The sequence below is a fragment of the Octopus sinensis genome, linkage group LG16, assembly GCF_006345805.1.
Source record: "Octopus sinensis linkage group LG16, ASM634580v1, whole genome shotgun sequence".
Lineage (NCBI taxonomy): Eukaryota > Metazoa > Mollusca > Cephalopoda > Octopoda > Octopodidae > Octopus > Octopus sinensis.
The window spans coordinates 33,626,965-33,636,122 of NC_043012.1; the positions used below are offsets into that span (position 1 = coordinate 33,626,965).

General features: G+C 35.2%; 1 long non-coding RNA gene across 1 annotated transcript in view; it reads left to right on the plus strand.

Annotated features, from left to right (window-relative positions):
- LOC118766611 overlaps window positions 1–2,768 on the plus strand; it is a 22,917-nt gene extending 20,149 nt beyond the window's left edge. Inside the window, exon 3 of the long non-coding RNA XR_005002552.1 lies at window positions 2,673–2,768. This is a non-coding gene — a long non-coding RNA (uncharacterized LOC118766611). The remainder of the gene's footprint in view (window positions 1–2,672) is intronic.
- The last annotated feature ends 6,390 nt before the right edge of the window (window positions 2,769–9,158 follow it).

Genomic DNA, 9,158 nt, shown 5'->3' on the forward strand with positions numbered 1-9,158 from the left:
AATAGGAACGCCAATCATTTCATTCTGTCTACCTCTGTCTATTCCCCCCCCCTCTCTCTCTCTAATTTTCTGTTTCTTTTTTCTTTATTTCCTTTCTTTTATCCCTTGTTTTTTTTCTCCCCCACCTCACTTGTTACTCTCTGATTTTTTTCCTTTTCCTTTAGCTTGTAACAACTAAATCGTATAACGCATACACCAGGAGGTTTTGTGCGCGCATACGTATATATATATACATTTATATATATATTTATGTTTTGCCTATCTATGTCTGTATATGTATGTAGCCATGTTCCTACGCCTGTATGTTTAGTGTATATACGTATATTATAGATCGTTTGGCACGTGTATATATTGCTAAAAGTATATGTATTTTAGAATGAAATGTATCTTTTAATTTATTATTATTTTTGCAACTAATTATTTACCCTGGGTATTCAAGCCTTTTTCCTTCTTCATAAGCTATTTTTGATTGAAGATTAGAAACATCATCTGACCACATGTCTCTATATGTTTGCTCAATAGAATTTGGCGAACATTGGTGTTCCGGATTGGCTGTTTGTGGACTCGTGAGCGTTCCGATAATCTGTTGCCTGTCTCGCCTATATATAATTCCTCGCAATTCGGGCATTTAATGCAGTAGATCAAATTTCTGCTTTTGCAGTTCATAACTGCATCATGTTATTTTCACAATAATATGATTTTAAACCGCAGTTTTGTTATTTCATGCAACCGGTTATTGAAAAGGCCGTTAGTTGAAAGGTCCAACGAAACAAAACTATTTTCAAATGTGTATCTATCAAAGTAATTGTATTTCTTTTCTACTCTAGGCACAAAGCCCGAAATTTTGGGGGAGGGGGCCAGTCGATTGGATCGACCCCAGTACGCAACTGGTACTTAATTTATCGACCCCCCCCCCCGAAAGGATGAAAGGCAAAGTCGATCTCGGTGGAATTTTAACTCAGAACGTAAAGACAATTTTATCTTGCTCCATTGTAAACAAAACTGTCCGACGAACGCGAACGTGAAACTCTGAGTAACAGTTTTTGTGATATTTTTGCTGCTTTTTGATAAAGTATATATATATATATATATATATTGTTTCGAATTTGTGTGAATGTGTATAAAATATTATATCAGTTGAATAAAGTTAAAGCATAGTCTGGTTTTAAGGTTTTTTATTATGGTATTTTAAGAAAATTATCGCTTTCATACATAATATACTCATCAGATTTCAAATGTGTTTAACTGACAGCTGACTTCTTGACAGCTTTAGTATCTCTTAGAACGCTCCAACCAGCTGAATTTTTAGAATACCTTTTTGACCAATCCGCATGCCCTTAAACATCATAGTTTACCAGGCATAGCGATATTCTGTAACTAGTTTATATTTATTAATCCACATCATTAACCGTTTGTTATATTATTGCTGTTATTTCCGTTCAGAACATTTTAATTAACCCTTTTTTCTTTTATCTTTCTATCAACCTCACTTGTGTCATATAGCTTGTGGAAAGGAAAAGTTAGAAACATCATCTGACCACATGTCTCTATATGTTCGCTCAATAGAATTTGGCGAACATTGGTGTTCCGGATTTGCTGTCTGTGGACTCGTGAGCGTTCCGATAATCTGTTGCCTGTCTCGCCTATATATAAATCCTCGCAATTCAGGCATTTAATGCAGATCAGATTTCTGCTTTTGCAGTTCATAACTGCATTTGCGAAAATCTGTCCATTTTTGTGTTCTAATGGATCCACCCGTATGAATGTATTGATACGTTCCACATCTGTTATCATTACACTTGGATACTGTGAATGTTTTATCCTGTTTGTTCATGTTGAATTTTGCCTTTGTTAATAGTTTCTTCAGGTTATGTGGTTGCCTTTTGCTTAAGATAAGTGTTTGATTAGTTATGTTTTTTATTTTTTTTCACTTAGCTTTATATAGAGAATCACACAGCACAACACAACCTGAGAACAGTTTGACATCCACCACCGACGAATGCGAGAGAGTTCTCCAGAAAAGCTAACAAGGAATCTTTAAAAATCTCCCCACCAAAGTCAACAAAGAACTTACTAGATCTACAAGCCAAACTGTAAAATTATATTATATTATTAGAAAATTAAATTGATTAGAACTACCAGTAAAGTCATTCTTTTCCTTTTTCAAATAGATATATATATATAATAACTGTATATAATATATATCATAATATTTATTCTCCGATTCGAAGCCACAATTTTTATATATAAACAAATGACCGAAAAATGATGAGCTAACCGCAGGCTGAATCGAACTCGCAAATCGACGCTTCCATGGCTCCTTGCGAATCTGATTAGCCAAACGCTCAACCATCAATTTCAGCCAAATTTAGTTAATATATACTTAAACTGTCTGGGATACTACGTAAATATTTTTATTTAAAAAAAAAAACGAAAGGCATGGCGAGTTACGGAGAGAAAGCTACCGTGGAAGACTCATCGTATATTAACTCTATGTAATATGTATCATAATGATATTTATCCTCCCATTTGAATATACTGTATATGCACACGCACATATACACACAAAATATAAGCATATATATAGATACACAAACACACTCACACACATACACACACAAACACACATACGCACACACACATATATTTCGCTTTTGTGTTCGGTCTGCAAGATTCTTTTTGTGAATTCGTGAGTTGAAGCATATTTTATTGTGCCTGGGGAGAGTCATTCTCTTTTAGGGCCTTACTATCTAACACACTCTCCGGTTCGATTTCCACTCATTTACTTATATATAAGTAAACACGTGGAAATCGAACCGGTGAGTGTGTTAAATAATAAGGCACTAAAACAGAATGACTCTCCCCAAACAATAATACACACATATCTAATGTACATACACTTATATCCGAGAGATATTTAAATATATATGCATATATATATACATATATGTATGTATGTATTTATGTATGCATATATATATATATATATATATAAATATATATGCAGAGTTGGCATTATTTATACAGAGAGACTTGTGTGTGTGTATACACTTATATAGTTAGATAGATTCTGATACGTACAGGCGCATACATTAACGTGGCGGTGACTGTGAGGAAGAAGCCGGAGTACTAAAATTGTATTAAATCTGTGTCTATAATCTGTGCTGTTCTATCACCATAAAACCTATTGATGTGTTTAGTTCAACAGAGATCAAAAGTAAGGGCAAAGGTAATATCGTATCTGGCACATTGTTGTTCGTATAGTTGGAGGTGATTTCCTCCATGTTTCTAGCCTTCACTCAGGCTGTCACACACACATATATATATATAATATATACACACAAACACACACAGACACAGACACACACACACACACACACATATATATATATACATATATATATACATACATATATATATATAACTATATATACACATATATATATATAGCTACATTTACATGACTATGCACACGCACACACACACACACACACACACACACACATACATACATACATACATACACGCATACATACATACACCTATGCAGTGTTAAAGGTGAACCAGAGTTAGGAGAAATTTATCCACCTCGAAAATAGGAAAATGTTGTTGCTGCTCTAAATGATGTCCTTTTGTGTTTGTCTGTTGTTTTAAACTAATAAACTCAGCTGACATTTTGTTTTCTGTTCAGACTTTTACATTGAATGACGTTTAAATGAGTGCTTTCGTGTCATCTGTAGTGGACATATACATAAATATGGGCGCACGTGTATATTCATAAAGACGCACATACGTATATGCGTAGACATGTACGTAGATATTTTAATAGAAAATGTACGTGAGAATGTATATGTATATGTGTGTGTGTGTACGTGCGCGCGTGTCAGAACATGCACACTTACACACACACACATATACACATACATATGCACCTATACAGTACATTCATTACACACCTACATACGTACATGCAACTACTTGTTCAAAAGTTCTGAACAACTGTTTCTTTTTGCTTTCTCTCACTTACTCTCTCTCTCTCTCTCTCTCTCTCCCACTTTCTCTCCTTCCCTCTCCCCCCTCTCTCTCTGTCTCCTCTCTCTGTACATTTTCCTTAATGCGCTGCTACTACACACAAGAACTTGAAAAAGCATTCGCTGCGGGATTTTGTCTCAGGGAAATTATCTCTCTCTATATAAACGGCAGTTTGTCTGTGTGTGTGTCTGTGTGTCTGTCAGGTTGTACCCTCTCACTGACCACGGCTTTCAACCGATTCTGATGAAACTTGACACACACATAGCCCAATGTCATAATTCAAAACTAACGCAGCGAAAATTTTGAAAAGTTCCCCCAGTTCTGAAAAAAATCGATAAATTCGACATGGGGTCGAGAATCAGAAACCCAAACCACAGACCGTCTAGGGGACGCAACTCCACCTTTTTTAACTCTAAAAAAAAATTTACCATAATTTTTTTTCCATTTTTTTGCTATTTTTTGGCTATAACTCTCTAAAAATGCTTTATAGTTATTTCCCTTACAAACCTGAGCAACGCCGGGCGATACTGCTAGTTCTCTCTAAAGACTTTGTGTAAAAGCAGGAGTAGTAGAAAGTATTATACAAAAGGCAAAGTTAATTAGAGGTTAGGGTTGGTAGTCAACATGGTGGTGAATTGATAGGATTTGTGAAATAACAAACTAAATACTTCAAGGTATTCAATTACGTCGCTTTACTTTCAAATCCCGTCGTGTTTATCTCTTATCATTTCGAGGTCGATAAAATAAAGAATTAGTCAAGATTTACTTTCGGATTAATTGACCGCTCCTTCCACCATATTTCTAATCTTTTGCTTAAGTCAGAAACGATTATTAATTATTGTTGTAACAAAATTTGACCGCTTTATTTATGCATTCTCAGTTCAAATCCAGATCTAGTCGCAGTTTTCTTTTCTGCCATCCTGGGACAAAAGTTGAAAGGTAGGAAGCATGTCCTGGAGTTGATTCAACAGTTGTATACCACTCCCTTGGTGACCTTGTGTCAATATAAGAAATTATCATCATCATTGTCATCGTCATCATCATCGTCGTCGTCATCATCATCATCATCATCATCATCATCATCATCATCGTGTAAGCACATGGAGGTTTTCTTTATTTACTTGTATCTTGAGACAGCCATCTACATTGTCCATTCTAATGAAGTATATACTTTAATAGGTATGTTCTAGTAAATTCCTACCTCTTCCTTACAAAAAGAAGAGGAAAATAAAATGGCCGTGTGCACTTATGATAGACAAATAGGTACACCTACTTATTGTTCAGTGAATTTCTCCAGTCTAATACGTTTTTATTTGATAATGCAACCCCCACCCCTCTCACGCTTTCCTCCCGTTATGATGGACAACAACACCGCAGGTGACAGTAAACTTAAGGATTATCAAACACAAAGCTTTGCTCTGTTGATTAAATATTATAATTAGAAGCTGGCAGACATAAAGGTTATCAAGTGGTCATTGTTTGTGGTGAAGAGTGAGAAAGAACGCCGCGTAGTGGTTTGTGTAGGTGAGAAGAAAAGATAAGAGAAACTGGGCCAAGCTCTCAAGTGACAGCATTGCAGTAGTAAATCGGGAGAAACTGAGGTTTTGAGTAAACAGCAGAGGAAAATTGCTGCTGTTGTGGGTGTTGTTTAGCCTTAAGGCTAGTCCTGATTAAGCAGACAAATGGTCAAAGGCGTTTCTACCATGACCATCCCGTTTTTTCTTTGTGACATAGTATATGTAGAAATATATTATCTCTCTATATATAAATGGCAAAATGTCTCTCTGCGTGCGTGTCCTTTATACAAATCCACAATTTTTCAATTAGAGGGCTCGCACTTTCTATGATCATTCAAAACCGTCCAAGGGGGGTCGTTCACATCTTTACATTTCCCCAGTCACCCCGCAAAGCCATTAAAAAATCAATAGAAGTGACATTATTGTGAATTTTCTATCCAAAACCCAATCAAAATGCCCGGAACTTGATAGGCCAATTGAATGCTAGCTAGCTGTATTTGATTGGTCGGAGATTTGGTCAGTACTCGCATGTATATGCGCACGCACGCAGCTGTATATGCATGCACTAGCATTATGATCCGGCGTTGCCGGGTCATAGTGCTAGTCCAATATATAATGGAAGATACATGTTTAGAGAGTAAGTGTTTGACTTATTTCTAACATGTCTGAGGACCATATAGAAGCTATCCATATTGACACGAGAATCTTGAGATTTAGTGGTATATATTGGGAAGAATGGTGTCTAATATGCTGTTTTTAAACTTGGAGGTGAGTAATACTGGGAGAAGTTAAGGGGCTTAGAAATTCAGATTTTTGCTCGGCAAAAATGTAGGATCAGACAGAAAACTCCTGTGCTTTTTGTTCAGGATCTCCACACTCTGAGTTCAAACTTACCGAAGTCAATTTTACCTTTGGTCGTTTCGGAGTCGATTAGCAAATAAGGATGATCGGGTGATTGGTGGACTTGTAAGAACATCGTCAGACCAGATAATTAGTGGCTCATTTGGTGCTGGACAGAGCTAAACAGTCCAATCCTAGGAACACATCATTCAGCCCAACATAAGACAGCATAGAGTGGTAGAGGCAAAGGTGTGATGAGGTTTTCGTACTGCAGTGAATTGAAAATGGTAAATGAGAGATAGGTATTCTCCGAATTTGGCGAAGTGCTGGTGTTTTGTTAGTCCGGCAAAAATGATTAGCCAGAGATGCAAATTTATAGAATTAAAAAGGCTATAGACACTAGGTTCGACCTCACTGACACAAATACACCACTAGTACCTATTTTGTTAAATACAACCTGTACTTCTATATGCCCGGGCGGTTTGCTAGAAATAGTCCCCCATTAATGCACACACTATTGTCATAAAAAACTGATTAATACATCGAACAATATCATTAGTCAGTGATATATTGCCGGGACATATTTAATCATATACCTGGTCAGGGTTGACCTGAAATTAAACAACTACAACACTAACAACTCCAGAAAAAAGTTGTTACGTGGATGCTCGACCAGCAAGAAATAGCAACGAAATCCACTGTCTTCAATAAGAAGTATGACTCATTAAATAATTCAGTCCTAGGTACCCTTTAGAATACTTTTGATCATAGGTCTTCTGGGTCAGGCGCTACTGTCAGGCTACACATTTGCTAATGAAGCTTCTACGTGGTAGCTCGACTGCTAGAAATAGCAACCAAATCTCCTCCAAATGGTTTCTCGCTATCTTTTATACCCAGTTTCAATTATTAACATTCCAAGTCAACATTTCAAAATTTTCTCGGTCTCATCTTTTCATTGTATTGAGAATATAAGCGTGCTTTTTTAAAGTACAAAATTGAAAATAAAATGACAACTACAAAAAGGTGCCGCGCTTTGTAGTCATCATCAAAGGATGGTGGGAATAATGATGTAACTTGTAAAATCACTATCGGCAAATTTAAAACTGCTTAACTCTTGATTATTTACATAGTTTATTTTATGTGCAGCACCTGTGTGCTGACTTTTGATTTGTGTTTTGTATTTATGAAAACTCCCATCGTTAACCTAGATTACTCTCTTTACTCTTTTACTTGTTTCAGTCATTTGACTGCGGCCATGATGGAGCACCACCTTTAACATAGAATTCTGTTACAGAAAGACAACGCTATCAACTAATCGATTTACTTGGATTGTGCTCTTTATTTAATGTAGCCTGCTGGTGTCATTATGTGTATATATGTATGTATAAACATATACATTCATACAAACATACATACATACATACATACGTACGTACGTACATACATACATACATGCATACATACATACATACATACATACATACATACATATGTACATACATACATACATACATACATACACACACATACATACATACATACATACATATGTACATACATACATACATACATACATACATACATACATACATACATACATACATACATACATACATTCATACATACATACATACATACATTCATACATACTTCCATACATACATGCATACATACATACATACATGCATGCGTACATACGTACATACTTGCATGCATACATACATACATACATACATACATACATACATACATACATACATGCATACATACATACTTCCATACATACATACATACATACATACATACATACATACATACTTCCATACATACATACATACATACATACATACATACATACATACATACATGCATACATACATACATACATACATGCATACATACATACATACATACATGCATACATACATACATACATACATGCATACATACATACATACATACATACATACATACATACATACATACATACATACATACATACATGCATACTTACATACGTATGCACTCACTCTTTATATGTTACAAGAAAGGAACCATGAGGAAGGAAATGTTTTTTACAGGGAGTTGAATTTGGATTATTTCCTACAGCCACTTAAAACTTTTCTGAAACGGCCGTACGTTTGGACTACTCCTTTCAATCGCCTCCTTTGATCTGACCATATTTTCTATTCTAACTATATTTTTTCTTCATGATACTCTTTCTATACTTTTTATGTTTTTTTTATTTATATGTTTATATTCTTATATTTCTATATTCTTATCATCTTTCTTAATATAAATATGTGGTTATTTTAATGGAATAATATCTCGTCATGATATATATATTATATATATATATATATATATATATAGGTGAGAAAGTTGAGAAAATAGTAAAAAGTGAAAAAACTACAGAAGGCTTGTTTTAAAGGCTTAAAAAATATATATTTGAGTCATTATGTCTGAAGAATGTTATAAATTTTTTTCATACAATGACATAGTTTTTGAAGAAATGACCAGTTTCGCGTTCAGCTTTTCACATTTCTTACATCGTTATGTTTACGTTGAGAAGTGTGAAGGAGAGTGAAGAGGAGTTCCAGATAAGGGGAGGTAATAAGTGATTTCTTCCGGTGTAAGGGAGATAATCGCTTAATATTTCTTGCCTTGTTTTTGGAGTGAGTTTTGGAGTGAATCGACAGCAGATTGCATTCCCAGAATACAGAATGATACCCTTTAGTGAGCACATTGAGAAATGCGCAAAGCAACTAC